This window comes from Dromiciops gliroides, chromosome 2 (genome assembly GCF_019393635.1).
Source record: "Dromiciops gliroides isolate mDroGli1 chromosome 2, mDroGli1.pri, whole genome shotgun sequence".
Classification (NCBI taxonomy): domain Eukaryota; kingdom Metazoa; phylum Chordata; class Mammalia; order Microbiotheria; family Microbiotheriidae; genus Dromiciops; species Dromiciops gliroides.
The window spans coordinates 153,263,670-153,288,060 of record NC_057862.1 but is presented as its reverse complement, the minus strand read 5'-3'; the positions used below and the strand labels follow the sequence as shown (position 1 = coordinate 153,288,060).

At 38.9% G+C, this 24,391-nt stretch overlaps 1 protein-coding gene across 3 annotated transcripts in view; it reads right to left on the bottom strand.

Annotated features, from left to right (window-relative positions):
* Window positions 1-24,391, bottom strand: part of CORO2B (coronin 2B) — a 232,775-nt gene that overhangs the window by 45,191 nt on the left and 163,193 nt on the right. The gene's annotated exons all lie outside the window — the stretch shown is intronic.

Genomic DNA, 24,391 nt, shown 5'->3' with positions numbered 1-24,391 from the left:
ATCAGGGAAGCCATATCCTTAGGACCCCACAGAGCTGACAGTATTCTCTTCTCCAACTAAACTATTAGTACTTTGAAGGTCTGTGTCCGATAATTGTTTTGCATCCTTCTAAGTGCCTAACATAAGACCATGAACTTGTTAGCACATTATTAGTATTATTTCACTGAAAATAATTAATAATTACATACAAAAGTCCAGTATAATGCCTGCTGCTTAATAAATGTTTACTGATTATGTGGCACCAAGAAGCACCAATAACTAATATCTCACTTGGACCATGTCTTACACTTTTTGTTGTTGTTGTTGTTTTTTTTTTTTGCAGGGCAATCAGGGTTAAGTGACTTGCCCAGGGTCACACAGCCAGTTAAGTGTCAAGTGTCTGAGGCTGGATTTGAACTCAGGTGTTCCTGAATCCAAGGCCAGTGCTTTATCCACTGCACCACCTAGCTGTTCCCTGGACCATGTCTTATACTTTTTTGGTATCCTAAGGGGTCTAGGATGGGGTCATGCACTTGGTAACAGATTATTAATAATAAATTATTTATCATTAATAATTATTTTTATGGAGATAATAGCACATTAAAATAGCTTAGCACAGTGCTTGGCATCCAGTAGGCACTTAATAAATGCTCACTATTTATATGGCACCTTATGCTTATAAATTGGTGCTATTATTTCATTTGGCCCTATTTACAACAACCCTGTAGTATAGATTATGCTCATATTATTATCTCCATTTTATAGATGAGTAAACTGAGTCTCAAAAGGTTGAAGTGACTTGCCTAAAGTCATACTACTGAGTGACAGGACTTGGGTCTTCTGAATCTAAGTCCAGTTTTCTTTCCACTACACTATTTTGCCTCTTTAGGACAGTAGACACTCAAAATACTTTTTGATTTCCTATTTCATTTTTGTTCATTTAAAATTTTTTTTGCAGGGCAATGAGGGTTAAGCCACTTTCCCAGGGTCACACAGCTAGTAAGTCTCAGTGTCTGAGGCCAGATTTGAACTCAGGTACTCCTGAATCCAGGGCTGGTGCCCTATCCACTATGCCACCTAGTTGCCCCCTGATTTCCTATTTCAGTGCATCTCAGTTGTGTTTCCCAGAACTATGACTTTCTCACATGATGTGAATAAGGGTTTCCTGTGAACATTTGGATTCTATCAGTGTTTCCCCCTCTTTAAATAGTAACATGTACAATCTGTGTAAAGGGTATGACTATGGATCCATGTGGGCAGTGTAGACTATAGGCATAACTATCTAACATGGTACCCAAATCCCATTTTTTCACTCTCTGGATTGGCTCGTATACCCTCACCTGCCCTTACATTAGTAGACTTGGGGTTTTTTGCTTAGAGTTGTAGAGGGGTGTGTGTGTGGGGTGACGTGGCCATGATCCTTCAGCTCCTACTCTCTCAGGTTTCTAGGTGCAACTCTTGTATGTGTGAGGGTATACTTGTACTACTTGCTACTTCCAGGATCCTGAGTTATCAACAGTGTGTTTCCCATTTACACAAAATCAGTCACCATGACACCAGTTACTCTTTAAACATGAAATATTTGCTTAATGATAATGCAAAACCAAAATACTCAATAGAAGACTAAAATGAGAATAATCACAACATCTGCTCAATAGAAGAAAAGGGCAGGAGAAATCAAAATTTATTTTCCCATAAATCTGGATCACACTCTTCTACCAATACACACAATATCCATGGGAAAAAGTGAACACACACTTATAGAAGGGAGGAATATAAGCATAGAAACCCTTATGTATCAAACTCACAACTTTCCTGGGTCCCTTTAGAGAACAGTTAGCAACATGTCACCTTTTGGGCAAAATTATTTCTCTTTTCCCTGTTCCCTTTCTGGTTCTCAAAGCTCTACTGTTAAAGCATGGAATACTGAAGCAATGGAAAAATTCTTTTAGTACATAGCCTCCCTTTGCGGAGTGCTAAAAAAGTGTTACTCTTTTTTAGTCATAAGCAATTCCATTAAGTGGGAGAACTGCCAGACTCCTCAGATTTGTTCTGGTCTCTGAGGAGTTTCTCCCTATCAAGCTAATCTCCCTATCTGTTCCTCAGAACAGTCCGTCTCTCCATTTTTTGTCTGAGGTCATTTTTCTAAAATTGATTTTTATCAGGTTTCCTTATGCTAAGGTCTTTTTCAGGAATCAAAATGTTCATATAAGAAAAAGGTAGTATCTTACATTGGTTTTTTGGAGGGTTTTTTGGTGAGGCAATTGGGGTTAAATGACTACTTTCCCAGGGTCACACAGCTGGTAAGTGTCAAATGTCTGAGGCCAGATTTGAACTCAGGTCCTCCTGAATCCAGGGCTGGTGCTCTATCCACTATGCCACCTAGCTGCCCCTTATCTTACATTGTACTAAAGACAAAACCTTTGTGGCAAATTTCTACACACACACACACACACACACACACACACACACACACGAGAGAGAGAGAGAGAGAGAGAGAGAGAGAGAGACAGACAGACAGACAGACAGAGATAGAGACAGACAGACTTCATTTTCTTTATTTTGCTCTGAACTTTCCCCAAGGCTCATTCTTTATCCAGAGCTATTCTATATCAAGAGGTCTCCCTGACTAGAATTTAAGTATCCCATCATAATATTTTATATACAGAAGTGTTCTGTGGCTCAAATAGTTTGGGAAATTCTTTTGTACCAAAACTATGCCAGAGAATCCATCCTATCCCCACTGGCATTTGGAGGACAGTGTGGAGAAGACCCAGGTTCTGATTGTCTATCCCTCATGGGCAATTCTGTAAAGCCAGTTACCATATCTCACATCTCAATCAAACTCTTCCCTATGGCCTTCCTCAAGCCAAATTGAGGAGTATTTAATTTTATGTTTCATTTTTTAAAAAGGCTACTCTCATCGGAGAGATTATGCTTAGTTATCATCAGTCAAATCTGAGGAGTACTGGTTTTATCAATAAGGTAGTAAGAATTTAAATAAGAACCCATCAAACAAATTTAAAATGGGTAGAGGCAGGGTAGAAAAGAGAGAAGTCTTGCTATATTGAATATGATTCTGAAACATAAAGCAAACAGGCGGGTCCCACTTTATGCAAAAGGTATTTCTAAAAGTGTGTCTAAGTTGAATTATTGCCAATTGAATCACATTTAAAATATGCTAGGAAATCAACTCATATAAGGAAGCCAGAGACTGAAATCTATGGTAAAGAATTCTTTTATAACATGAATGCTACCCTTACCCCACTTCCCCTCAATTTAAGTTTAGATTCTCAATACAAGATATGAAAAAAAAACCAAGATTTTTTTCTTTTTAAAAAAGTTACTATATTTCTTAAAAATTATCTTTATTAGGGGCAGCTAGGTGGCACAGTGGATAGAGCACTGGTCCTGGAGTCAGGAGTACCTGAGTTCAAATCCGGCCTTAGACACTTAACATTTAACTAGCTGTGTGACCCTGGGCAAGTCACTTAACCCCAATTGCCTCACTAAAAAAAAAAAAAAATCTTTATTTCCAAATATATCCCTCCTCCATAACCTCCCCAATGAGCCATCTAGTTAGTCTAACCCCCTTCTTTTACAGAAAAAGAACCTATGGTCCTCAGGTCACCTTGGTCAAAATCAGACAGGTAATAAATGTCAGACCTAAGATAAGAAACACTGTTATAATGTGTGCTCTTTGAAAATACAGAATGTTTCATTATAACAAAGGGAAAAAACAGAAAGAGAAAAATATCAGGTTAGCAGAAACCAAGCAACATATCCACTGAGTTTGGCAGCATATGCAATATTACACCTCCATAGTCCCCACCTCTGCAAAGAACAAAAGAAACTGCATTTTCTCAAGTCTACACCAGGGCCAAGTTTCTTGGTCATTATAATCACATAGAATTCAGTTTCACCTTTTGTTGTTGTTGTTCTTTCCATTTTAAAAATGACTGATTTTAACAAATGTGACAGAACTTATGTACTCGAATGTTGTCCTTCAAAGTAGTCACCTTGGGAAACTATCCCAGGTCTCAGTCCAATGGTATGGCAATAGATAAAACAACAACACAATAATCATAATAATAATTAATAATAATAATGATCTAGAACTCCTCCTTGGGAATGACCTATATTACTCAAGGATATTTTTTTTAATGGATCCTCAATGGTGATAGATTTGCCTTTTAATGATGGATTTGATTTTTTTAAAAGTAGCTTAGTCATTTAGAACCCAGTTGAATAATTCCAGCAATCAAACTGGACAAAACAGTATTTGATTCTCATGGTAATGGAAAGAATACTAGATTTGGATTCAAGAGGATTTGGGTTTAAATCCCAACTGTCACTTTTTGTGTGGCCTTGGCAAAGTCTCTTAACTTCATCTGTGAATTGAGAAGGTTTGGGTTCAATGACTTTTTTTTTGTTTTGTTTTGGTTTTTTGCAGGGCTATGGGGGTTAAGTGACTTGCCCAGGGTCACACAGCTAGTAAGTGTTAAGTCTCTGAGGCCGGATCTGAACTCAGGTACTCCTGACTCCAGGGCCAGTGCTTTACCACTGCACCACCTAGCTGAGGGCTCAATGACTTTTAAAGTCATTTTCAATTCTAAACCTATCATCTTAAGACTCAGGACAAGTTATAAAGCACAAGACTAATTTCTCTGAATGAGTTATAACTGGCCCTGAACAACAACAAAAAATCCTCAAGAGTAGTGCCAAACATATTCTGAACTATCATAGCATTACTGGAATATACATTCATATGTACATACACACATATGTGTATATATATATATATATATATATATATATATATATATATATATATATATATATATTCTTATTCTACTTTGAGGGGATGTCATTTAATGTCTGGAGATGCTGGGACCCTAAAGATATAGTGTAGATGTGTCAAACATGAATGTATACTACAGTACTCCCAGAACCAGATAAAATGTAATTGGGAAATATTTCTTTTCTTTTTTTTTTTTTCCCCGTGGGGCAATGAGGGTTAAGTGACTTGCCCAGGGTCACACAGCTAGTAAGTGTCAAGTGTTTGAGGCCAGATTTGAACTCAGGTCCTCCTGAATGCAGGGCCAGTGCTTTATCCACTGTGCCACCCAGCTGCCCCTGGGAAATATTTCTAAAACAAAAATACAATAACATAGATAATGTTAATATGTGGTTTTCTAAGTCAATATGTGGCCCACAGGGATAATTATGTATGGTTTAGTGGCCTCTTTTTTATTTCACTTTGACACCACTGACCTAATTTAATCATCCTTGTACTATTTGAAGGAAAACACTTACTTGTACATAGAAGAACTAATATTTTCATTAAATGGTTAGTTGTATTACTCTTTATTTATATCCCAAGGGGCAGCCCCCATGGCATATATAGTAGTGATAGTTTGGAGAAGAGAATGCTACTTTAGTGAAACATCCAAACCTGCAAAGCCTTTGAACAAATATACGTTGAGCCCATCCTAGGCTCAAAGTATCACAGGGTCATAGGTTTAGAACTGGAAGGAATCTCAGAGGTCATTGAATTCAATCCCCTCATTTTACAGAAGAAGAAACTGAGTCCCAGAGAGGGTAAGTGACTTGTCCAAAATCATATAGGTAGTAAGTGGTAGAGCTAAGATTTAAAGCCCTGTTAGAATAAAAGCTCTTTGAGAGTAGAGGGATTATTTAATTCTTTGTACTTGTACCCCCAGTGCCTTCTTTTTGTTTGTTTTTGTTTTTTGCAGGCAATGGGGGTTAAGTGACTTGCCTAGGGTCACACAGCTAGTAAGTGTCAAGTGTCTGAGGCCAGATTTGAACTCAGGTACCCCTGAATCCAGGGCCGGTGCTTTAACCACTGCGCCATCTAGCTGCCCCATTCCCAGTGCCTTCTTGTTGACAGATGGATTGGTTAGTCCAAATTCAGTATTCTTTCCACTGTACCATGAGAAGCACCATGCCTTCTCTACCCAGTGGCCTAGATAGTGAAGATTCTGGTTCACAGTGATGCCTTAAAGCCCTGAAGACCATTCAGTCAGCTAGAGTAGATTTTAGAGACTTCATAAAGGTCTTTGAGGGACAGCTAGGTGGTGCAGTGAATGGAGCACCAGGCCTGGGGTCTGGGAAACTCATCTTTATGAGTTCAAATCTTGCCTCAGACACTTCCTAGCAGTGTGATCCTGGGCAAGTCACTTAATCCTGTTTGCCTCAGTTTCCTCAACTATCAAATGAACTGGAGGAAGAAATCGCAAACCACTCCAGTATCTCTGCCAAGAAAACTCGAAAATTTTCTTGTCAAAGTTGAAGACTCAACTAATGACAACAACAAAAAGGTCTTCAGAAACAAGGAATGAAAAGCCTTCAAGTAACCTCAGGACATTCTATTACATAAAATTCCTGGTGACTGTGAATTCCCTAAGTAGAACACTCCTATACCATAATAAACAAAGTCAGTTAAAGGCAGAGGAAAAGTCATGGAATTTTGTGCTTTGGACCTCTATCATTGGTTTAGTTACCTCTCCCCCCCACCCCCAAAGTCTTTATGAGCAAGTAGAATATAAAGTATATCCCCTCATTAGGCCAAGTGAAATGTCATTACCAGTGAGATAAATATGTGAAAAGAACTCAACTGAATGACACCAGAGTGCTAGAACTGGAATTAAGATCTGGGTTCAAATCTCATCTCTGATACTTATTAGCTGTAGGACTCTGAGCAAGTCACTTAGCCTGTTGGAACCTCAGTTTCCTCATCTTCAAAATAATTAGGTTAAACTAGATCTAAATCTCTGATCATAAAGATCCCTACTGTGATGGCACAGAAGGCATCTGTATGGTATGAGATGAGGAAGAGGGGAGAAGAGGTCATGAATCTGGGTGACCTTAAGAATAGTGATTCCCTGGATGAGGAAGAGGGGGTAGGTTTGGGAAGAAAGATAATGAGTACTGTTTTAGACATGTAAAATTTGGGAGAGCCAGTTTGAAATGGTGATGTTATTGTGACTGGAGCTCAGGAGAGAAACTAGGACTGGATATATGATCTGGGAATGTCCCATATAGAGATGGTATTTGAACCAATGGGAGCTGATGAAATCACAGAGAGAGATAAGTATAGAAAAAAGAGAACCCAAGAGAGACTTAGGGTATACTTCAGTTTTAATTTACAAAAAACAGTTCTTTTTGTGAACATATTAATGCCTCCCCTGACTCACGCATAGCTTTGGACTTCTTTTCTTCAGCTATTTTAATCAAATCTCTTATCTTTTGTTTTTCCTCAGTTAGATTTTGCTTATTTGTTTTTCCAGTTAAAATCCTAGGTTCAGGGGAAGTGGTAGGAAGATGTGTGTATTTTAGAAAAGTGGTGCTAATGGTATGGGCAATGCTTCCCTTTCCCCATCCTCTCCCACCCCCGGCCACCACCTATTTCTCAACTCTACTTAGAGGAGTTGAAACATACTCCAAGACTATGGAAAGAGAGAGAAAAATGGGTCAGACAGGCACTATTAGTATTTACTAGTACATTCTGGCACCAACTTCCTAGCGCTGAGCTCATTCTGTCCATGTGGTAATGACCCAGAAGATAGTGACAATGAGGGATGGGGAGGAACACTGGTGCAACTTTAAGCCCTGGGACAGAATTCTCCTCCCTAAGACCTTTGAGAGAGAACTTTTCATGAATATGGCTGCATTCCTGTTGCCTCTCAACTGAAAGGGTAGTGTTGAGGGGGACAGGAAAGAGTCTAATAAACAAGGGGGAGGAAAAGGGGTTACCTCTTCAACTTCTTGACAAGATTTTGAGAGCAGCTTCAGGAAACACATTGCTGGAAGAAATAGCAGAGGAAGGTGTAATTTCCTTCCCAGACCTTTTCCTCTTAGAGAAGGAGATAAGCCATTCATTTGCCACCCTGCCCTGTGCCCATGGATTTGGGATGTTAATTGTTGGGGCCAACTCCTAAGTACTATATTTTTTCAGGGGGGGGAGGTATGCAATTTCTCTCCCAGAATGGCTTATGCATGGGAAGTGACAGGTCACCCATCCTGCTGTAATCAGTCTGGATTGTTCATGAGCCAGATGGATGAAGGTTGACTGGAAGGAGGTGTGAGAGGTAGGTGGGGTAGAGACCATTCAGAGGATCAGGATGGTGAAGAGCTTAGAGTTGATGCCCAAGGAGGGGCATTTTGATGGAAATAGAGAAGACATAGGGGCCATTTGAAGGAAATAGTGAAAGGAATACTTAGGGAGGGCTTGATGAAGCATTTTGAGGAAGAAGAATTAGACTGATTGGCCAAATAGAGAGGTACTAGAAGAATTGGGTGGAAGAGAGCCAGATTCAGGCTTGATTTAAGGAAAAATTTCCAGAAATTAAAAGTGCTCAAAATTGGAATGGGTTGCCTCAGGAAGAAATGGTGCCCTGCTCTCCTACCCGCTACATGAGTTTAAACACAGGTTAGCTAACCACTTTGGAATGTTGTCAGGTGATTCCTTTTTAGCTATTGACTAAGTTTGATGGCTGGTGAAGTTCCTGCCAACTCTGAGATTCTATGATGGTCAGAGGAACCTTAGAGTCTGCTGGAGCCAGCTTGAACCAGCTGCCAATTATTTAGTGTGAGCATTTATTTACACCTTGGAAATCAACAAATGTTCCAAATCAGAGCTTGATTTGTTTTATTGGTTGTCTAGACTTAAGGTAGTGGTGGAGAAATATTAATAATGAAGATTAAACTTAAAAGCATGTCATGAGTACATTTTTTTTAAGAGAGCTGGTTGTTAAACATTTACAAATGCACAACTAGTCTTAGTCACTATGGCTACTCTGTGTCTGTCTTTCAGATTATTTGGCCAAGAATAGTCATGTGATCTGAGGATTTGAGATTCTCTTTGCAACATGTTCTGTGGACTGTGAATTTTTAGTTCTAAAAATTTTTGGTTTTACAAAAGTTGCAACTACTTTTAGCAGCTTTCATTTATCATGTATTTTCACATCTTAATAGATTCTTCCAATAACCTTGTGAATTAGGTAGTCCAAGCTTACCTATTATTGTTCAGTTGTTTTCAGTCATGCCCAACTCTTTGTGACCCCCGTTTGGGGTTTTCTTGGCAAAGATACTAAAGTGATTTGCCATTTCCTTTTCCAGCTCAAGTGCTTTGTCCAGGGTCACACAGCTAGTAAATTCTGAGGTCAGATGTGAACTTGGGAAGATGAGTCTTCCTGATTTTAAACCCAGCACTCTATCCACTGTGCCACCTAGCTGTCCTGTTCTAGACTACTATTCATCTGACACTACCTATGAGTCTAGGCTTTTCTCTAATACCCAAGGTTTGACCCATCCCAGATGGCTTGGGACATTTGCCCTTAATTTTTAATCAAACCATCCCAAATCCAGCTATCTCATTCCTACTCAAACCTTAAAAAATTAATCATTATTGCTGACAGAATATATAATTCTTGAGGGTAAGGATGCTTTCATTTTGTCTTTGCATCTCCAGAGTCTAGCACAGTGCCTGGTATATAGTAAGTGCTTAATTAAGACTTGTTGATTAATTGATTGATCATAGTAGAACAGGGCTTCTTCTTAGCCTTTTGGGGGTCATGGATTCCTTTGGCATTCTCTGGTAAAACCTAAGCACCCCTTCTCAGAATTATATATACATATATATATATATATATATATATATAGGCAGGGTAATGAGGGTTAAGTGACCTACTCAGGGTCACACTGCTAGTTAAGTGCCAGGTATCTGAGGCCAGATTTGAATTCAGGTCCTCCTGAATCCAGGGCTAGTGTTTTATCTACTGCACCACCTAGCTGCCCCTAGAATAATATTTTAAATGCAAAAAATAAATTACACAAAATTACAAAGGAAGCCAATTATGTTGAAATACAGTTATTAAAATATTTTAAAAACACCAGATTCACAGACCTCAGGTTAAGAGCCCTTATAGTAGAATATAAGCTCTTTGAGGCTAGGGACTGTCTTGTTTTTTGTCTTTCAATCACCTGTACCTAGCACAGTTTCTGGCTCTTAGGTGCATAAGAAATGTTTGTTTAATTGGATTACATTTTTTAAAAAAGGCAGAGCCCCCTCACAACTGTGTGTGGGAGATGGCCTCATCCTGGATTTAGCCTCTCCTCCTAGCTATTCCTGTTTCACACTTCCCCTCCCTCCCAAATGTTGCCTCATCTCTGTCCTGGCCCCATTTTTCCCTGAAAATGGAGGATGGGGCTTTCCCTGAGCATCTTTCACGACTCTTGGTCAGACATAATGTGAACCAAGGTGAGAGGCAATAGCTTAGTCCATCATTGAATACACAAGCATTTGTGAAGCAGCTACCTTGTGCTAGTAAACCATGCTAGGAGTCGGGAATTCAAAGAGTCCAGTGAGGAAAGCCTCATATGCCTGACGTTCAGGGCTCTCCACAACAATCTGGCTCCAATCTACTGCCTCAACTCACGCTTCCCTGCAACATGAACCCTCTGTTGGCAGATTGCTTTCACTGTCTTCTGAACAAGCGTACAGTACCCGCCGTGCTCCCCTGACCCCGTGCTCCCTCCATCCTTCCTTCTTTCTTTTCCACCTAACTAACCCTCACTCAACCCAACCATGGAGGTCTAGCTGAGGTTCCGCCTCTTCCACAGACAGCTGCAGCCCACACTGATCTTCTCCCTCCTGTGGGTCACCCTTTGGCACATGGCCATATGCCTCATCTATAGCTATTTAGCTTTTAATATATGTTTGCACTGTCTCTCTGATTAGATTGCACTGACCCTAAATGTTCAATCTGGTTTCTACCAGATTTCTACCATATCTCTTGCATCCAATTCCCTCTCTATGCCTCCATTTACACAGTCACACCCCAATTCAGGCCCTAGTCTCTTCTCTCTTGAATTATTACAACAGGCACATAATTGGTCTCCTTGCCTCAAGTCTCTCCTCTAACTCATCTTTTTTTTTTTTTTTTTGGTAGGGAAATGAGGGTTAAGTGACTTGCCCAGGGTCACACAGTTAGTGTCAAGTGTCTGAAGCTGGATTTGAACTCAGGTCCTCCTGAATCCAGGGCCGGTGCTTTATCCACTACGCCACCTAGCTGCCCCCCTCCGATTCATCTGTCACTCAGCTGCCAAAGTGATCTTCTGAAAGCTCAGTTTTGCCGAGGTCATCCTTTTACTCGACGAATTCCAATGGTTTTCTATTACCTCCAGGAGTAAATATAAAATACTCTGTCACTTTAAACTCCGAAGAACCTGGTACCTTCCTACCTTTACAGTACATATCCTGTGGGCTGGCTCTACATGCCCACTTGCTGTTCCTCAGACACAATAATCTAACTCCTGTTTCTGTGCTTTTTCCTCGGCCAGCACCTCTACCTGAAATGATCTCCTTCCTAACCTCCTCCACCTCCTAGCTTCCCTGGCATCCTTCGAGACTCAGCTCAAATCCCATCTTCTGCAGGAGGCCTTGCCCAGACCTCTCTCCAACCCTCCCCGCTCCCTCCCACCCAGATCTACCCCACAACTATAAGAGCCTTCCTTTTGGGATTAGCTTTTTTTTTTTTTTTTTTAGTGAGGCAGTTGGGGTTAAGTGACTTGCCCAGGGTCACACAGCTAGCAAGTGTCTGAGGCTGGATTTGAACTCAGGTACTCCTGAATCCAGGGCTGGTGCTCTATCCACTATGTCACCTAGCTGCCCCAAGGGATTAGCTTATTTGTGTGTGTGTGTGTGTGTGTGTGTGTGTGTGTGTGTTTTGCTGGGCAATGGGGGTTAAGTGACTTGCCCAGGGTCACACAGCCAGTAAGTATTAAGTGTCTGAGGCCGGATTTGAACTCAGGTCCTCCTGAATCCAGGGCCAGCGCTTTAACCACTGCGCCATCTAGCTGCCCCGGGATTAGTTTATTTTTAAAATTTTTAACTTATAGAATAAAACAAGCATGTCCATAACACAGTCCAATAAAAAAGATGACTGCACATGAGCTGCATATCTACTATGCATAACTTGCTATTCTTCAAAATCATCATGTAGATTTCTTTTCTTCCCTCCCCACCCCCTGCCCTATGCACTGTGTGCATCTCATAGGTACATAATTATTCATACGTTGTCTCCCCCATTAGAACATTCCATTGTCTCCTTGAGAGCAGCAACTGTGTTTTTGCCTTTCTTTGTATCCTCAGAACTTAGCACAGTGCCCAGCACATAACAAATGCTTAATAAATGTTTTTCAACCAGCTGACTTGCTGAGTGAGGATGGGAATGATGTCTTCTTTTTTTCAGCATCTACGACTGAATATAACTGGATAGAGTGGATCTTCAGTAAGAGTCTGTCCAATGAATGAATGTTGGCCATATCCCCCTAGCTAAATGGAAAGTAGGACAGAAGGATTTAACAGTCACAAAGCTGGGGCATTAGGATGCAGAGGATCAATTTAATTCCCAGGATGGGGGAAGCATTCAGAGCTCCGGATTTTCTGGAGTACTCTAACTTACTTAATGAAATGAATGATTATGGTGACACTAGCCAAACCCTCTGCTCCCCTCCCTGGCAGGATAGAAGCTCCAGATCTCTCTCATTTCTCTGTGTGCCTGAATTGAGGATAGTTGGGGGACGGTTGGATAATGCAGTGAGGGAGGGTGGGTCATATTCACAACCAGTTCTCAGCCCAGTCGGATCTTCTCTCTATCCCCTGCCTGACTCTCCTCCCTCCTTCCCATGCCTGCCCTTTAGCTCTCCCTCCCAAAGAGGCCTTCCTCTCTGAGGCCCTGAGAGTGACCAGATTATTCCGAATCCAGCATCCCTGTGCAGGGAGCCTCACGCTCGGCTGAGTTTTGACTTTACAGAGACTCATGTTAATTAGGGCACGATACTAGAATCCCCTAGCCATATGGCTTGAGCATCACTTTCCCTCTGCTGATTGAGAATAGCCAATGGGATTCTCCCTTAAAGATTAACTGACCTTGGGGCAGCATGCGTGAGTGTGTGTGTGTGTGTGTGTGTGTGTGTGTGTGTGTGTGTTGGGGAGGAATAGAGAAGGGGCGGAATTAGGGTTTGGGTTAGAGGGAGAAAAAAAGACAGATAAATAGAACTCAATTGAGGTCAGAGACTCAGTTCATAAGCCAGTTCATTCCTGACAGAAGGCCCCCAGTCTCTGAGTTGATCTAGTCAGTGGTTATCTAAGGTAATGCTCCCTCCTGCAGGGCCTCTCCTATCTTTCTCCCTCCCCACCCCCAAGCTCTGGTTGTGTCAGTTCCTGCTGCCTGCCATCTGGCCCTGTGGGAGCCACTCTGCCTGAGCCCTCTTCTGCCAGCATCCCGTCTGCTCATCTGCCGTCCTTTACTGAGGATGCTTCGTTCAGGGTTTGTTCCATTAATGGAGCCATCACAATGGAGGGGTAGTGACAAGGGGGCCCCTAATGGAAGGAGTGATTTGTTAATGGTCATGCATTTCCCCAGAAGTTCCACCTACGCTCATCTATCAGGGGTGATGACACAGCAGGAAAGAGGTCTGGCACAGATGTCAGAGGATCAGAGGTCAAATCCCACTTCTGATGTTACCTACGTGATATCGGTCAAGTCACTTAGCATCCCTGGGCTCTGGTTTCCTCATCGGTAAAATGAAGGTGAGGGGTAGATGGTAGACTAGACGTCATCTGAGGTTTCTTCTAGCCTTGGATCCACTCCAAAGCCTACGCCATCAAGACCACATTTCTCCCTCACCCCCACAGGTTACCCATAGAATATTCCTGGCAGTGACCTTAGCCTACAGTTTATTACATACAAAAAAAAAAATCACCTCTGTTCAATTTTCTCCATTCTCATGTCCATCATCTTAGTAAAGACTCTCATGGCTTCATGCCTCCAGTATTGCAGGGTGATATAATATAGAGAGAGAGCTGGACTTAGAGTCAGAAAGATTCTGACAATTACTAGCTGTGTATCAAGTTTGATTTTTTGGGGTTGTTTTTTTGGTGAAGCAATTGGGATTAAGTGACTTGCCCAGGGTCACACAGCTAGTAAGTGTTAAGTGTCTGAGGCCAGATTTGAACTCAGGTCCTCTTGACTACAGGGCCAGTGCTCTATCCACTGGGCCACCTAGCTGCCCCTTACTAGCTGTGTATCTATGGGCAAATCATTTCACTTTGCTCATTCATAGAAAGAAGATAACAATACAAAGAGTACCTAATTCACAAGGTCATTTTGAGGATCAAATGAGACATGTATGTAAAGTACTTTGAAAACTTAAAAGCACTAAATAAATGCTGCTTATTATTCTTTATAGTTCTTGCCCATTGTTGCTGTCTCCACCCTTTCCTGATCCATCCTTCGCAATGCTGCCAGAGAAATTTTCCATAGATATGTCATTATGATACTCCCTTGCCTATGAACCTTCCTTAGCTCTCCTTTTTATACTCTATCAAATCTAGATTTCTCTGCTTAGCCTTCAAGGTCCTTTGTAACTTAATCCCACATTTTAATTCTGCCACTAAATATACATGTGACTTCAGGAAAGACATTTCTTTCAAGTAGACCTCAGTTACCTAACCTAAAAAAGGGGGAATTGTGGAAGATGGTGGCATGTTTGGGTACAGAAGAGGACCTATCCCCCATAAACTACTCATAAAAACCTAAAAATGCAAAAGAAGAGAGAAAGCCAAAGACAAGCAGCTATAAGTTCTCCCATATACTCTAGTCCCACGCAAAAAGACTTCCAGAATCCAGAGGAAACTCTGTATGGAGATAAAACAGAGTGAGTGGAAGGAAAACTGGACAAGGAACACAGACCTAGAGCATAAGACAGGTTCAGACCAAAGCCCTGACCACGATACATGGCTAGACCAGCACCCTGACAGCCTTTAGGCAACATCACTTAACTACAGCAAGAAATAGGTTCAGAGAAATATCCAGGCCCAGGAAACTCCTCTGCCAGACAGTCCCGTCCAAAGTAGTCAGAAGGCAAGACTCGACTAAAACCAGGGTATTACAAAGACCCAGGCGGTGCAGCACTCAAGCAGTTCACTCCTTAGATGTGGCACAAAGGGTCTGGAAGACACCTGGGAACGAAGCACTGGGGACCTTGCAGGAAGTCTGCTAGCAGTTCAATCAAAATATGGGGTTAGGGTCTGTTGGGCTTACAGAAAAGGATGGACAGTGCAAGTAGGAGGAGAAAGAAGAATCAAGACCAATACTTGGTTGTCACCAAGAGATCACAGCCAAAATCTAAGAATTCCTATAAAACATGGGCCTGATCTTAGCCACCATATTCAAGACCAAGCAGGGCCTGCCCATTACCATCCATCAGTACAGGAGAGAGCAGAGTATGACCCAACCACAGAGCTTCAATTCAGAGCCTGAGGCTGAAGATATGAGAAAACAGAAGAAAGCAACTAACATAATAGCAACTCCGTAAACCCTAGTGGAGTCTTTGACAAAAGAATGCCAGAGTCAGAGAAAAGAAAGTCCTGGGCATAAGGACTACAAGGGTATCTCTAAGAAATGAAGCAAGATATATGAAATGTAATGTTAAAGGAAATGACAAGTAAGAAGGAAATAATGACAAGAAAAATTAATAGCTTAGAACAGACAGTGATAAAACCTTTTCCCAAGCACTGAGCTCTCGGGAAATTAGAATGGCCTAAACAGAAAGCAGTAAGTAATTCTATGATTTAGGGGGAAAAAATTAAAAGTAAATCAAAAGATTGAAAAAATATGTTGTCAAAAACAATTGATCTGAAAAATAAATCAAAGAAATAATTTAGAAATGATAGGACTACATGGAAATCATGAACAAAAAGAGCCTCATATTTCAAAAAATTGCAAATGAAAACTGGGCTGATTTGTACCTCCTCAGGCAGGCTAATTTTCTGCCCTACCCACTCCACCTCTACTTTTAGAGGCTTACCATGCTTATGCCAAATTTAGTGTAGACAACCAGTCAAATTAGTCCATTGCAGCTCAGAACTTCAGAGCTTAAGAGATACTTCAGCCTCAGCCTCTCCGGTATCAGGGATCATGACATGGGCCATCATACCTGGCCTACCTTCTTTCTAAAGTAGGAGTATACAAAGCAAAAAAAGTATAGGAACACAGGATGGAAGGAAGTGAACAATAAACATATAACTGAATACAATGAACTCAAGCATAAAATGAAGAAGATAGCAGGATGTATTTGAAAGAAGAATTCAACAATATGTTGCTGATAATAAACACATTTGAAGCTTAAAGATTCATAGAGAGTAAAAATAGGGGGCTAGGACAAAATCTATCATGCTTCAGGTGAGATTAATAAAGCAGAGGGGTAGCAATCATGATTTCAAATAATGTAACAGTAAAAATGGACATAGAGATGAGTGCTTACAGGTACCACAAATAATGTATCAACATTAATACTTAATATATGTGTGCTGAATGGAATAACATTTCTATACTTAAAAGTTAATTGAATTCAGGAAGAAATAGACAATAAAATGACAATTGTGGGAGACAATTCAGACCTAGACAAAAATAACAAAAAGATAAATAAGAAAGAAGTCAAAGACCTGAATAAAACTTTAGAAAAGTTAGAGATAGGGGGCAGCTGGGTAGCTCAGTGGATAGAGCATTGGCCCTAGATTCAAGAGGACCTGAGTTCAAATCTGACTCCAGACACTTGACACTTACTAGCTGTGTGACCCTGGGCAAGTCACTTAACCCCCATTGCCCCAAGAAAGAAAGAAAGAAAGAAAGAAAGAAAGAAAGAAAGAAAGAAAGAAAGAAAGAAAGAAAGGAAGGAAGGAAGGAAGGAAGGAAGGAAGGAAGGAAGGAAGGAAGGAAGGAAGGAAGGAAGGAAGGAAGGAAGGAAGGAAGAAAGGATGAAAAGATGATAACTATCTGGTAACTCCTGAATGACGATAGAAAGAAATTTTTATATTTCTCAGCTATATATGGCACTTTTGCAAGAACTGATCACGTATTAAGGCATAAACCATCACAAACAAATGCAGAAAAGTGGAACTATTAATCATATCCTTTATTGATCACAATGCAGTAAAATTATATTTAATAAAGAGGCTCTGAAGGAAGGAGTAAAATTAGAGACTAAATAATTTCGTACTAAATAAAGAATTGATGGGTCAAAGAACAAATCATAAAAATAAAAGGAAAATTAATGAGAGAATTACAACAATGAGATACAATACCAAAATTTATGGGTTGCTGATAAAGCATTCTTAGAATAAGCTATTCTTAGAATAAAATGTATATTTCTAAATGCTTTCATCAATAAAAAAGAGAAAAAACAGATCAATGAATTGGATGTGCAATTTTAAAAGTCAGAGAAGCAATGAGTTAAAAAACCTCAATTAAATATCAAAATAGACATTTTGTAAAACAGACAAAACTAAAAAAAGTTGAAAGAAAACAAAAAAACCGAAACAACAAACTGATTGACTTGAAAAATAAAATGAAGAACAGTTTTTGGTTAAAAACTAAATAAATACATAATAATTGTAAGCTAGCCTGGTTTTAAACAGAGAGAAGAAAACCAAGTTATATCAAAAATGAATAAAGGGAAAATTCACAGCAATTGAACATGAAATAAAGGAAACTATCAGAAACTGTTTTGCTCATTTATATGACATAGTTGATAGCTTAGGTGAAACAGATGAATAGTTACAAAAATGTAAAGTGTTCAGACTAATAGAATAATATATGATTTAAACAACCCAATGTCAGAAAAAAACCTAATAAGCCAAAAATGAACTCCCAAAAGAAAAAAAACAATGGGGATGTATAAGTTAATTCTATAATTCAATGAATAATTCAAATATTACATAATACCACTTGCGAAAATTGGGAGGAAAAAGTGATCTCTCCAAACTCTTTGTGTAATATAAATATGATACTTAAGCCAATAAAGAAAAACATAGGCCAATATATCTGAAAACATAAATGCAAAAATATTACATAAAATATTAGCAAAGTAGTAACAGCATCATATTAAAAAGATGATGATCATATATTATTTATATCAGGAATGTAGTATTGGTTCAATATAAATTAAACTCTAAACCTAATAGACCATATTAATAATAAAAATAATTTTAAAACCATTATCATTATGTCAATAGATTCAGAAACAACTTTTAATCACAATAACTAGCCTTCACATAGCACTTTAAGATTTTCAAAATGGGGGCAGCTAGGTGGCGCAGTGGATAGAGCACTGGCCCTGGAGTCAGGAGTACCTGGGTTCAAATCTGGCCTCAGACACTTAACACTTACTAGCTGTGTGACCCTGGACAAGTCACTTAACCCCAATTGCCTCACTAAAAAAAAATTAAATAAAAATTAAAAAAAAAAAGATTTTCAAAATGCTTTACAATTATTAGCTCATTTGAGCTTCACAACTACACTGTGAGGTACATGCTATTATCCCTATTTTACATAAGAGGACACTAAGGAAAAGAAAAGTTAAATATTTTTCCCAGGGTCACATAGCTAGGAAATTTCTGATGTTAGATTTATTTATTTTTTATTTATTTTAAAATTTTATTTAATTTTTTTTTTTAGTGTGTGTGTTTGTTGGGGGGGAGGGGGGGCGCAATGAGGGTTGCCCAGGGTCACATAGCCAGTAAGTGTCAAGTGTCTGAGATCAGATTTTGATGATGTATTTAAAATTAGGTCTTCTTGACTCATGGTCCAGTACTCTATCCACTGTGCCACCTAAAAATAATAAGAATAAATGGATTATTCTGTAACATGCTAAATTGTCATTATCTAAAACAAAGAGCCAAGAATCTTTTTATATACTAGAGGAAGGTCAGACGTCTTTTGAATAAGATCAGGGGTAAAGCAAGGTATTATTTAATACACTACTAGAAATGCTAGCTATAGTAATAATACAAGGAAAAGAAACAGGAAAAATAGAAACAAAGCTATTGGTTTTGGATTTGATGATCTAGCTTAGAGAACCCAAAGGTATCAACTAAAAAAAAATGGAAGCAACAACTTCAGCAGTGATATGATATAAGATAAAAAAATCAAGAACATTTCTATAAATTATCAAAACCCAACAAGTTGAGAAAGAGAAATTCTTTTCAAAATATCTAGAGAAAAAAATAAGATAGTTGGCAATCTATTTACCAAGGCACACATGGGAGCTATATGATTATAACCATAAAACACTTTTTATAGAAATAAAGACACATCTAAATAATTGAAGAAATATTAATTGCTCATAGGTAAGCCTTGCCAATTATAATAAAAATCATAATACTACTCAAATTAATTTACATAGTCAGTACCATACCAATTAACTACCAAAATATTACTTTATAGAGCTATAAAAATGATTAAATTCATCTGGAGGAACAAAAGGTCAAGAGTTTCAAGGGATACTTTGTTAAAAAATGAAAAGGAAAGTGATCAAGTAATACCAGCTCTCAAACTATTATACTACATAGCAAGAAATCATCAAAACTATTTGGTATATCAGGGCAGCTAGGTGGCGCAGTGGATAGAGCACTGGCCCTGGAGTCAGGAGGACCTGAGTTCAAATCCGACCTCAGACACTTAACACTTACTGGCTGCATGACCCTGGGCAAGTCGCTTGACTCCAATTGCCTCACCAAAACCAAACCAAACCAAACCAAAACAAAACAAAAAAACTATTTCGTATAGATTTTAAAAATAGGTCTATTAGTGGAACAAGTTAGGCAAACAAACAGTGTCATAATGTTCAATAAATTCAAAGTAAGGACTCATTTCTTGACAAATACTTATGGAAAAACTAGAAAGCAATCTGGCAGAAATTAGATATATATCAATATCTTATATATTAAAATGAACTCCAAATGTACATGTGATATAGATATGAAAGCTTACATTATAAACAAATTAGAGGAATAATGAAGAAACTTACCCTTTACAATTATGAATAAGGAAAGAATTCATGACCAAATAAGGGAAAGAGAAGATCACAGAAGATAAAATGGAAAAGTTTTGTTTACATAAAATTTAAAAGTTTTTGAATAAACAAAACCAATACAGTTAAAATTATAAGGGAAACAGATAACTGGGAAAATACCATTGCATCAAGTTTCTCTGATATAGGTTTTATATCCAAGACATAAAATCAAACATATTCAAATTTATAAGAACAAGAGCCATTCCCCAGTAGATACACAGTAAAAGGATATGAACAGGCAGTTTTCAAAAGAAGCAATCAAAGCTATCAACAAACATAGGAAAAAGTGATCTGAGTCACTATCAATTAGAGAAATCTAAATTAAAGCAACTCATAAGATTGGCAAAGATGAGAAAAAAGAAAAATGACAACGGTTGGAGAATCTGTGGGAAAAGAGGCACACTGATGCTCTGTTGGTAGAGCTATGAATTAACTCAATCACTCTGGAAAGCAATTTAAAATTGTCACTAAACAGTTCATATCCTTCGACCCAGCAATACCACTATTAGGCTTATACCCCCCAAAGAAATTAAAGAAAGGATAAAAAGGACCCATGTATATACATAAATGGAAATAATTGTAGTGGCAAAGAATTGAGTACTCAAGGAATACCCATGTAATGGGGAATGGCTAAACAAATTATGGCTTATGAATGTAATAGAATATAATTGAACCATAAGAAATGATAAAATGGATTGTTTCAGAGAAACGTGGGAAGACCTATATGAACTAATACAAAATGAAGTTTCAAACCTAGGAGAACAAGTTATATATAACAACACCACTGTAGAGAAAAGCAACTTTGACAGACTTAAGAAATGATCATTGCAATTTCACAGTTCTAGACAATTGATGGTAAAGCATGACCCAACTGACAGACAGGTGATGGACTCCAGATACAGAGTGAAATATTTTCAAACATGATCAATGTGGGAATTTGTTTTGCTTGACTTTGCATATTTATTACCAGGATTACATTTTTCTGTGTTTTTTCCATTGTGCCCACCAAAAATGCAGAAAAAAGAGAAAGATATATAAAGACAAGAAGTTCTTTGAAGCATTTTTAAAATGCACAGAAAAGAACGGAAGGAAGGCCAGAGAGAATCACAGACAAGCAGAACAACTTTGAAAGTAATTTTTGATTTCATTCTACATATTGTAAAAGAAAGTAAGTTCTACAAAATAGAGATGTCAAGTTTCAAGTACAATTTTATTTTTCTGTTCTGATCTGTATATGGAAAGGTCAATTTTTTGGTGTTTTTTAACTTCAAAATAAAAATGGTTTTGTTTTGCTTTGTTTTTTTGTTTTGTTTTTTTTTTAAAGAGGAAGCTGGACTACATGATTTCTTGGCACCTTTCTATTTCCATCCTTCCAATGATTCTTCCATTGATGTTCTTCTGTGATGGTCAAGCTTAGGAGCACAGGCATGCAGAGTGTGGTCCGGTTGTGCCTGGGTGTGCCTGCACACCCAGTCCACGCTCTATGCACGCCTATGTTCAGGTTGCAGTTATCTTGGCTGTTCAGATGCTGTGGTAATAGAACAATATGGTGCTTGGCACTTGGTAGGCTCAATAGATGCTTATTGGTTGTTTGCTTGATTGGCTGAGGTTTGAAGGAAGGTATGAATCAGCACTAATAACATTTCATAGAGAGAAATAATTAAACAATACATTTTTTCTGGATTCTCACAATTTCTTAGGCAGTCATTCTTTAACCATACCCCACCCTCCACCTCTTCTCCAATTGCACTCGCTTCGCCTATGTATTATAGAAAGCTCAGTGACTCAAATGCCCTTCCCCTAGGTTGGACCACTGCACAGTCAAGGAGCAGAAGCCCTAGACATGAGCTTCAGTTCTCTAGTTTTTTATGAACACATGAAACGTTTTCCTCTTTCTTAGCTGCAGGTACTCATTGAAGTTGTTCCTTGCTGCCAAGCAGGGTGAGGTCATGGAAAGAAACTAGAGTAGGTATCCAATGCCCTGGGTTCAAGCCCTAGATCTGTGAAATCTTATCTAAGGCACTCTTTGTGCCTCAATTTCTTTGTTTGTCAAATTAGTTAATAATCACTCATCTGCTTAACCTTTGGATTGTGAGAAACAGGAAGTAATGGATGTGAAAACTCTTTGGACACAATACAGCTTTATGCACATCTAAAATATTTTTATTATTCTAGGCATTGGCCTGGGATAGCATGCAAAGCCAAGTGAACTACAACTTCTATGGATTGTGAGATTGACCAAGGGAGCAGTAAACCATCACCCTTTCAAAAAAAAAGTCTGCCTTTTTCCATTTGTGACAGGTAAGCTTTGGGAATCAAAAGACCTGGGCTTAAGCTCTGTCATTTACTGTGTGACCTTGAGGAAGTCACTACTTGGAACATCATAGTCCATTATAGAATGAAAAGGTTGGACTAGACCTGGGGTTCTTAATCTAGAATCCGTGAACTTTAGAAATAGAAATAGATATAGATATAGATATATAGACAGACAGACATAGATAACTATTTTAAAAACATTGGTTTCCTTTGTAATCCCATGTATTTTATGCATTCAAAAACTATTCTTACAAGATACCATGGGTTTCACTGGGCTGCCAAAAGGAACATGCAACACAAAAATATGAAGATGCCCCTGCGCTCAATAATCTCCAAGACCCTTTCCAAATCTAACATTGTGATTCTGAAATAGATACAGCTTGGTTTGGGCCACCATGGTGGTGTTAGGAGAGAAAATAATAAACACATCATATATTTTTTTTTAAGTGAGGCAATTGGGGTTAAGTGACTTGCCCAGGGTCACACAGCTAGTGAGTGTTAAGTGTCTGAGGCCGGATTTGAACTCAGGTACTCCTGACTCCAGGGCCGGTGCTCTATCCACTGCGCCATCTAGCTGCCCCTAAACACATCATATTTACATAGTGCCTATAGCTCTTGATACACCTTTTGAGGATGGAGGCATCTTGGTTGGCTCTATGAGGTATCAGAGTTCTGTGGTGCGAGTATTATCATCTCTCCATTTTACAGATAAGGAAGCAGAAGCTCCTAAAAATGAAGTGACCTAGGACACATAGTCAATGAGTAACAGCTAGAGCCTGGACAGAAGTCACCTGATTGCAAGTTCACAGCTCTTTTCCCTAGACTCCAGCTACCCTTCTGGGAAGGGTATCACTTACATACACTCAGAATCCCAAAGTCAGAAGTGACTTCAAAGGTCATCTATTCCACACTATCTTGGAATAGGAATTCCTTTCCTAAAAGCCCAATAAGTGGTTACCCAGCCTTTCCTTCAAGACCTCCAATGACAGGGAACTTGTGACCTCCCAAGATAACCCCCTCCACTTTCAGAGAGCCCTATTGTTAGGAAGTTTTCCCTTATATCAAGCCAAAATTTGTTTCTCTCCAAATTCTACCCATTACTTTTGGTTCTTTCCAGAGCCAAGCAGAACTTAATGACAAGGATGCACCACTGATGTTTGAAACTTGTCTGTGCGCTTATGATACAACTTCTACCTTGACAAATCTTAATTTGGGACAAATCTTAAATTAAGGATGAATACCACTTTGCTTTTGGAGAAGGCCTAGACATACTGTTCATTGGGGATTAAAGAAAATAAAAATCTTCCATCTTTTCAAGAAATATGAACAGATTATTAGAAGGCAAAACAGTAGGAAATCTAGCAGCATTATTAATGCTCACTTTCTAGAAGTGAATTTGGGTTGTTTCAGATCCAACCCAAATTCAATTTGACAACCCAGCAAACATTTAATAGGTGATTGCTATGTACAAAGTATTGTGCTCAGCGCTGGGGTTGCAAAGACAACATGAAGAGTGCCTGTCCTCAAGGTGCTTCTACTCTTTCAGAGGGAGTAGAGGGCAGAAGGGTAATATGCCACTTATACAGATACAAAGTAAATTCAGGAGAAAGAGAAGTGTAGTCTGGGAGGCTGCAGGTGGGAAGGGAGCAGCACAGAAGATGTCCAGTAGGAGGCAGGAAGACAAACCCAGGAACTCTCTGAACACAATTACAAAATACTTTTCACACAAATAAAATCAGATCTAAATAATTGGAATACTATCAATTGCTCATAGATAGGTTGAACTAATATTAAAAAAATGACAATTCTACCTAAATTAATTTACTTATTCAGAGCCATACCAATCAGATGACCTAAAAATAATTTTATAGAACTAGAAAAAATAACAAAATTCATCTGGAAGAACAAAAGGTCAAGAATATCAAGGGAACTAATGAAAAAATGCACAGGAAGGTGGGCTAGCCATACCAAATATGAAGCTATACTATAAAGCGGCAGTCATCAAAAACTTTGGTACTGGCTAAGAAATAGAGTGTTGGATCAATGGAATAGGTTAGGCATAGGAGACACAGTAGTAAATGACAATAGTAATCTACTCTTTGATAAACCCAAAGACTCTAGATTCTGGGATAGGAGAGTTCAGTATTTGACAAAA